Source organism: Phyllostomus discolor, chromosome 1 (assembly GCF_004126475.2).
Source record: "Phyllostomus discolor isolate MPI-MPIP mPhyDis1 chromosome 1, mPhyDis1.pri.v3, whole genome shotgun sequence".
NCBI classification, from domain to species: Eukaryota; Metazoa; Chordata; class Mammalia; order Chiroptera; family Phyllostomidae; genus Phyllostomus; species Phyllostomus discolor.
In genome coordinates this window covers 71,307,654-71,316,607 of record NC_040903.2, presented here as the reverse complement: position 1 = coordinate 71,316,607, position 8,954 = coordinate 71,307,654, and the positions used below count along the sequence as shown (strand labels likewise).

Genomic DNA, 8,954 nt, shown 5'->3' with positions numbered 1-8,954 from the left:
ACAAACAGGTAGTAGTCCACATTTAGCCCATGGGCCACAGTTTACCAACTTTTACTTTCTCATCTTACTAAAGTATTTGATTCCAAACTTAATAGGAAGACTAGACCATATATTATACATGAAGAAATCATGGCTGCTATTCTCAAAATGTTGCCTTATTTCTGTTTCTTATTTAATAAAACCAGCACATTGTTTAGTAAACAAGAGCTTGTAGTGTGAAACACAGATTTCTTTCCTCACTCCTTTTCATTCTTGATTTCTGATCCCTACAGGAAACAACTTCAATTATTCTAATTTAGTTGTTTCTCTTAGTAGTTAGTTCCATATTTTAAATTATTATACAAATATTGTTAATTTTTTAGTCTTTGGTACCTATTGATATCTTACTAAAAAACAAGCATTTAAATATTTTATACTTCTTTCCTCTGCCTCGTGTTATATAGCAATGTTCTTGAGCATTAGTATTGCCTCCCCCCATTCTCCCAAAATAGCAATTTTTGGTTAAGTCAACATTCTTTGTATACATGATTATTACTATGTAAATAGTATACAAAGCTGAGTGACAAAAATGTTAAGGTTATATTTCGTTTTACAGTTTTTGAGTGACAGCCTCATTTTTTTCATTTGTTTGGGTTTCTAAGTATCATTGATTGACCCTATTTTGTTGAGTCTATAGACTCAATAGACCCCATTGAGTCTATTTTGTTAGAAGACTGTATAAACCCTTTCAATATAAACAAAAGCGCAAGACATTTCTCCCTTGCATTTCTATGCCTGGATGACATCCTTCCTGTCCCCGTGCCCCCTTCACCCTGGGCTCCAGGATAGGCCTGTTGCACAGCTGTTGTATTGGGACAGTTTTGAGTTCATTATCGGAATTTCTTCTACTTTCTTTGCTGCATCTACCACGAGGATGAAGACCATTCTCAGCAACCAGACTGTAGACATCCCAGGAAATCTTGACATCACTCTAAAGGGCCGCCCAGTTATCGTGAAGGACCCAGAGGCACCCTGCGGAGTGACTTCAATCACATCAATGTAGAGCTCAGTTTCCTTGGAAAGAAAAGAAGAGGCTCCGGGTTGACAAACATGGTGAAAGAGAAAGGGGCTGGCCGCCGTTCACACTATCTGCAGACACGTATAGAACAGGATCAAGGCTATTACACTGGGCTTCTGTTACAAGATGAGGTCTGTGTACACTCACCTCCCCATCAATGTCGTTATTGAGGAGAATGGTTCTCATGTTAAAATCAGGAATTTCTTGGGCAAAATTACCATATTTTTCAGACTATAAGATGCACTCCCCCCACACACACAAATTTGGAGGAAAATGGAGGTGTGTCTTACAGTCTGAATGTAGCTTACCTGGATCGCTGTGCAGTGGGGGGCGGGGGTGGCAGTGGAGCTGGGTTACAGGTTATTAAATATTTTAGCACATTTTTTGCTTCAAATTTTTTTTCCCTATTTTCCTCCTTTAAAACCTAGGTGTGTCTTATTGTCCAGTGTGTCTTATAGTCCTAAAAATAGGCACATGCGCAGGGATCAGATGAAGTTGGGTGTGGCTTGTTCAGTGTCTCCAACCCAGAAAGAAGACTTGATTCTTGAAGGAAATAGCAGTGAACTTATTGATTCAGCAAGCCACAACAATGAAAAACAAGGATATCAGAAAATTTTTTAATGCTATCTATGTTGCTGAAAAAGGATCAATTCAGCAAACTGATGAATAAGACCCAAGTTGTCCAGCTATAGAAACAGCAAGATGTTGAATGATTCCTCACACTTATTTGCAATATTCTTACATTTATTTGCATTATTTTAAAGATGCAATAAAAACTGTGCATTAAAAAAAAGAAAAAAAAACTTTTCTACTTTCTTCCAGTGTCGAAACATTTTTTTTCAATATCTTGTTTTCATAGTTTATGCCATCTAACAGCTCTCTGAGAAAGGATATATTGATGGTAAATTTGTGGAAATATTTTTCACATCATAAGAACTTTATCTTTTTTTACACTTAATAGATAATTTGATTGTATAGTGCATTCTAAGTTAGAAACAACATTTAAGTATAATTGTGAAAGCACATGTTTTTCTGGCTTCTGGCTTTGAGGATGGCTCTTGATATGTCTAAAGTTGTTCTGATGTCTGTTGTTTGGTATGTGACCTTTTAAACTTATGGAGCTTTTAACATCTTTTAATAATATATATTTAAATCTAGATTACATATAAATATATATAACTTAATTTATATATAAATAATATATGAGTAATATATAAAATGTATAATATTAATGGAAGATATATATTTATATTAAATATTATTCTCACTTGTCTTTTCTCTGTTTTCTATGCTTGGGACTTCTATCAGTCATTTTATTCTATTATTCTATCAGGGCACCTATTATCTATTCGATATTTCACATTCTGGATTTATTTCTTATTGTCTTCTCTCTGTTGTTTCCCATGAGTTTTTTGTTATCCTTCTTTGTTGCAGAAGTCCTAAGTGTTATCTTTACATTCTAATTCTTATATTTATTGTTAGTTTTCTGGTTCCACATTTTTAACCTCCATGCACTCTTCCCTGTTATTTGAATAGTCCCTCTATTTTGTTTTACAGGATTCTGCATCCTGTTTGTTTTTTTCCTCATGGATACATTTCTTTTTACCTGTCGGAGGCTACTATAGTTCCTCAGTTTTCTTCTGCTCTTTTATTTCCTCTCTGCTTACTTCCAATTCTGTTGCATTTATTTTGCCTTCCATTTTTTATGCCAAAGGATTTCTGTGCATTGGTAGCTTTGTGCATGATTTGGAGTTTGTCGAATACTGCTGTTGCTTTTTTCCTCTTGGGTAGCACTTCCAAAATGTAGTTTTCTGAGATCTTGTCTTTTAAAGGAGTAAGGTGTTCTCTAAGTAATTCTCTAATTTGGTGGTTATAACCTTGGCTATTAGTGTTGTAACAGATGAGCACAAGAGAAGTAAGAAGGCTGGCTTTCACTTAATGCTATCCCTGCTTTCATTAGAGGGAAAAGGTGACTTTCACCTTCGGTCATTCCAACTACTTCTTTTCCACAAATTCTTTGGTTGTAACCTTTTAAAGCCTTTGCCTCTGCCCTTGGGCTTGACCAAACCCTACAACAAGGGGAACCAAGAAAAAAATCTGGGTCTTCTGATGCCTAAATCAGAACTTTGATAGCCATTCTGTATCAAATAGTATAGCTTTGGATACTAAATGAATGCTTAGAAAAATCTGTGCTCCATTATTTACTATTTGTGTGATTTTGGAAATGTCATTAGCCTCTGACATTTTAGTTTTTGTATAGATAAGATGAGAATAATTTCTCACCCTCTAGAGATTTTTTTGGCTATTAAATGAGATAATATATCTTTTTGTGCCCTTTTCTCTGCACATGTATATGGAGACAGAGCTCTCATGTCTCTTCCTTTTCTTATAAGAACACTGGTCCTGTTGGATTAGGGCTTCACCATTATAACCTCATTTAACCTTTATTACCTTCTTAAAGACCCTGTCTTCAAATGCAGTCACATTGAGAGTTAGGGCTTTGATGTATGAATTTGGGGAGGACACAATTCAGTACATTGCACAAGGTGAAGAGAAAACTCAGTTAATCTTGGCTTTTCTGTTTGTCTTTTCAACTCTGTCATTCACATATTTTCAGTAAAGACAAGCTTTAGGCAAAAATAGAAATTAAAAGCACTTTGCCTTTAGAGAATCTTCCTTTCTAGTTTAATTAATTCAGTTTAATACTTATTCCTTTTGGGTGGACATAAAAAATAAAAGCAGGATATAAGGAGCAGGATGTACATAATGGTTCTAAGATGGCAAATTTGTAGAGAACATAGCCTGTGGTTGAGAAGGTACCCTCAAATTCCACTTACTTCATTACACGTGATGAAATAAGCCCCCTGATTTGCTTTCAACATTTATGTTTTCCATAATACTCCATCTTAGAAGTATTTGAGCAGATTGACCAATCTCAAAATTTAATGGATTTTCATAGCCAGGATCATTTGTGTATGTGAGCATTACCTAGCCTTTCCTCTAAGTATAGAGAAAGGCACTGAATTCTACAATAGGTACAGCTTCCTTCTTTTGTATGTGGCAGTCCAATTTATATAAAAATTCTTAACTGGAACTGCACATAAGTACTGAGGGAAGCTCTTACAGCCTGCATGTGTGCCTATGTCACATATGTATAAAACTGTTTCATATGTAAGAGTAATATAAATATATATGCATTTTTTAATGTTAGGTTCAGGAATTTCAACTATTCAATTTTACCATTTGGTAGAAATGTTTTACCATTAATGAATAATTAATAGCCAAGGCTACAAAAATTCCTTTGACACAAAATATCATTTTTAGTGGGAGAAATAGACATGTTTTTAAATTAAAGACTTTCGTGAGTCATGTAAATATTCTTCTTATTCCCTTCAAATTATTCCAGCATCAGGCTTATCTAGGCTATAGTTGTAATTCCAATTGCCTTTTTAAAGGAACAGGGTCATGCGATTTGTTTTAGCTCAAAACTGTTTACTTGTGGGAATGTGTAGCTATTTTAGGTTATTCAGTCTTATTTCCACAAACATATTGTGCCAGTCTTAGTCATCTAGATGGATAAGGATTGAAGATTTAATGTGCAAAGAGCACATTTCCACATCACACTCTCTGAGGGAAAAACTCTCTGTGGAATAGCGTTCATTATAACATTTTTCCTTAATGAAAATACCAAAGAGAAACATAAGTGCACAAATTGTCCTAAGCAAGAGAGAAATATATATGAAATAATCCTTTTTTTCTCAAGTCTTCTTCCAGATACCTGTCCTTTATACCCTTGTGTTCCTAATAAGTTGACACCTAAGTGAGAACAAAGATGGGCTCCTCATGTTGTGTTGGAAAGTGTATCATTGTTGCTATATGCTAGATATCACCTTCATCTTGTATAGATGGTGACCAATGACCAGGTTCATTAAAAAAAAAAAAAAGTAAATTTTGCTTCATTAGATTCATCAACATGGAATTTCTTCTTAATGTATCCAAAAATATGTCTTTAAAAATTACATCTGGCTAAGGTCACTTACTTTAAACAACGAAATGGGGACTGTAATCTGATAAATCAATGCATTTGCTTCTAAAAGAAAGTAAGGTTCTATTTGACTAATCAAGTTGTTTTAATGCTATATCCATACCATTTTATTTAATTGGCTCTAGATTTTTTTTGTAGTTTTTGAATCTAATGACAGAACTAACATCTTGAAATACTAATGTAAATACTAGGTTAATTGGATAACCAGCTGTTTTAATTTAGTTTGTTACTTTTCCCTAGACATGAATTGAAACTATGTAATATGACCTAGGATATAATGATGGATGTGTGAACCAAGAAATGAAGAGTACTGCCCTGGTTGGCATAGCTCAGTGGATTGAGCATGGGCCTGCAAAGCAAAGGGTCACTGGTTTGATTCCCAGTCAGGGCACATGCTTAGATTGTAAGCCAGGTCCCCAGTAGGGGGCATACAAGAGGCAACCACACATTGATGTTTCCCTCTCTTTCTCTTTCCCTTCCCCTTTCTTTAAAATAAGAAAATAAACTCTTAAAAAAAAGAAGTGATGAGTACTGTGGAAAAAAATTTTTTTGAGGTAGAAGAAACTTCAGATTATTTATTCTTCCCTTAATTAACAAATGAGTAAATTGAGGCACAGGAAAGCTAGGTGAGTTGCCCAGAGACATAGATACACTTAATTAGAAGACATGGACCTACATTCAAAGCCTTGAAATCCCAGTTTAACACCCTAGAAAACATAATTTATTGTAATTATAGTTCCTTACTTGTGTGTAGGAGGAAGCCTTGCTAAAATATTCTCACAGGCTACCTTAGGACTAGTTTGTACGTGAGTCCCAATGTAGACCTGGACTAAACTGTGAAGTGGAGAGAAGCCCTATGATGCTTATTTTCTAGGCAGTGCAGCTCTTGATACCAACTTAAGTATCTTAACAGCAACAAATGATTAGTTCAAGTAACTGCTACAATAATTCCTTTTGTGATTCAAAATATGTGATCCCTTTTTAGAGGCTAAACCATTTAGCCTCTAAAATTTGTATGTTTGGATGTAAAATGTATATTTACAGATTTTTTAAATTGTTATAATTGAATGTCACAAAATTGCCATGAAGTTGGATGAAATGAGTATTTCCCCCACTATAAATCTAGGAACCCCAGGTCAAAATAGCTTAAACTTTCCCCCCAAAGATCATAGGCATGCAAATGGCCATCCCAATTCTCCATCCAAGATGTTCAGAGAAGTTATTGGTAATTGTGTTTTGTGAATGTTAAAGTAGGAGATTGGGTAAAATTGATATTTAAGGAGGGTTAGGCTTCACTATACTTCAAATTCCAATCCACACTCTTCCTGTACTCTATCTCACTGCTCATAATGATATAGAATGTGAGGGTAGGTATTAATTTATTTATTTTTAATAAAAATAATTAAATTTAAGGATTAAATGATTTGTCTATTATCAAAGGATATAAGTGGCAAAGTTCAGATCAGGAGCTCCTTATATTGTTTCAATAATGATTTTATTTTTAATTATAAAGTAATTACACAGGATTTTATTTTTATTCATTGCCTTATTTTTTAAAAAGCCAGAATTACAATAATACAGAATAGGAAGTGAATGTCCCTTCCTCATGACACTTGGCCTTGCAGTTTTACCCTAGAAATGACCACTGTGTGTTTTTTGGTGTGTCTATTTGGGTTGTAGGTGAAGACTCTACGACTCTTCCCTTCAGTTCCACTTCCCTGACTGCTTCCCATTCCACTTTTACCTTCTTTTGTCTTCTGCTTTTAGTTATTTTTCTACTGATTTTCATGACTCTGGATTGCAATACACCTCTCTTTCTTACACAAGAAACATTTTTTTAAATTGTCAGTGCCAATGATTTAATTAATGTGAAACAAGTAATTCTTTTGGTATATCTTAGACTTCTTTAACAGCTTCTTTGAGGTATCATCAAGGTACATGTTAATGTATACCCATGAAAGCATCATAATATTCAAGATAATGAGCATACACACCAACCCCCAAAATTTTCTCACAGAAGATGCAACAGCAAATGTTACAGCCAGCCTCATAGTGGGGCCTAACTTAAATAATAACACTTTAGTGAATATGAACTCACATAAATGTGTCTATATCAAGGAACAGGTACAATAAACCTTTTAAAAAGTGTTTGTTGATTTTCCATTTTTACCAGTTATGTCTTTTTCTACATTCTAATTTATGTTGATCATATTTTAAACTAAAACTAGTTTTAGCTCGTATTTAAGTGTATCTAATATTTTAATATATTATAACTCTCTGCTATATAAAGTGAGGAATCATTGTGATTTCCCTCTTCCCAGCATTTCTTTCTTCAATCCACATCCCAGCTTCTGTTTGATTTACCATGACTTTCATATCATCACACTTTGCAGCATGTACATTCCATGTTGTCCCTCTCATTAATCCTTTTGTTTGTTGTCTGTGAATATTGACTCCAAAAATTGAAAACTAGTGACCAGATCTTAGATGTGTATTGGGGGCTATATAAGTGATATACTATCATGCTATTAAAACATTGCTGCTTAAGCACAAGTTTACAGAGTTTCATGAGGCCTTTGAAGATATTTTCTTTATAGATACACCCCTAGGACTGCTTCAAGGACTGCATCTAGTGCTGTTGATGAGAAGTCTGATGCCAATGTGATCATTCTTTTATAAGCAAAAATCCATTCCCTTTGAAAGCTTTTAGTAATCTCTTGCATTATGTTTGATGTTCTGGAGTCTCATCAATGTCATTCTGGGTGTGGGTTATCTAGTTACTTTTAATTCATTGACCTGGTATATCAAAGGTCTTTCATTCATTGAAACTGGTATGGTATATCAAAGTTCTTTCTAGCTGAAGAACTGTGTATACACCTACCAGTTTGTAAGATAGGTGTAGAAAACAGATGGGGGTTGTGTAGTGTGTTTAGTAGAAGTATTACAGTATTATGATAGAACACGAAGACAGAGGTCTGAATCTTGGAATCACAGATACTGCTTTGTACTTATTTTATTAACATTTTAATATGAAATTACATTGGTTGAAGCTGTAGCAGTATGAAGTTAAAATATAATACTAATATTTTAAAATGGCTTTTTTATTGAAGGTAAATAAACTACATGCAGTCAGTTATTTCTGCCATTTTCTCTTCATATATTTTTTTCTATAGGGTATTGTGTTTATGTAATATGTAATGCTGTATTAGTTTGGTTTCTGTGAACATTAAAAAAACACTATTTACCTATTTAAATTTACTATGATAGAAAAAGAGCTTAGGAAACATTTTCTATTACTCCTATGCAGATACTATATTTTAAAACTATGTTGTTATTATTAATAATTAGTTAATCCTATGTGCTGAAAAATATTTGTAAACAGAATACACTATATTAGATCTTAAATATTTAGATCTTAAATCAGAGTAAAGTCATGTTGGTAAATGGATAATAGCTAATTATTCAAGTTGGTAAGGGAATCTTCTTACTACATAAGGTTCAAGGAATGGTCAAGCCGTTCTTTGTGGATCTTCTTGTCTGGATAGTCTAACAGACTAGGATACCTGCTCTAAGGAACCGTCAATGAATAGTATACCACACAGCTGGGAGCATGGTGTGGTGTGATTTACATGCTGAAATCACAGGCCAAATGGATTGTGTATCTTGTTACTCTGGAACTGTTGCTTCTAGTGGTTAATAAAATGTTCTGAATTATCCATGTAAGTAAATTATGTTCCTATGGTAGATTTTTATTTTCAAGGCCAGTAGTTTAATCTATGAATAACTTTGAACCACACGAAAACATTTTACTGGATTACCTCTTAAATACTTTAAATTATTGCTCAACATTTG

At 33.9% G+C, this 8,954-nt stretch overlaps 1 pseudogene; it reads left to right on the top strand.

The window, feature by feature from the left end:
- Positions 1–907: 907 nt before the first annotated feature.
- On the top strand, positions 908–1,802 carry LOC114492986 (annotated as a pseudogene).
- The last annotated feature ends 7,152 nt before the right edge of the window (positions 1,803–8,954 follow it).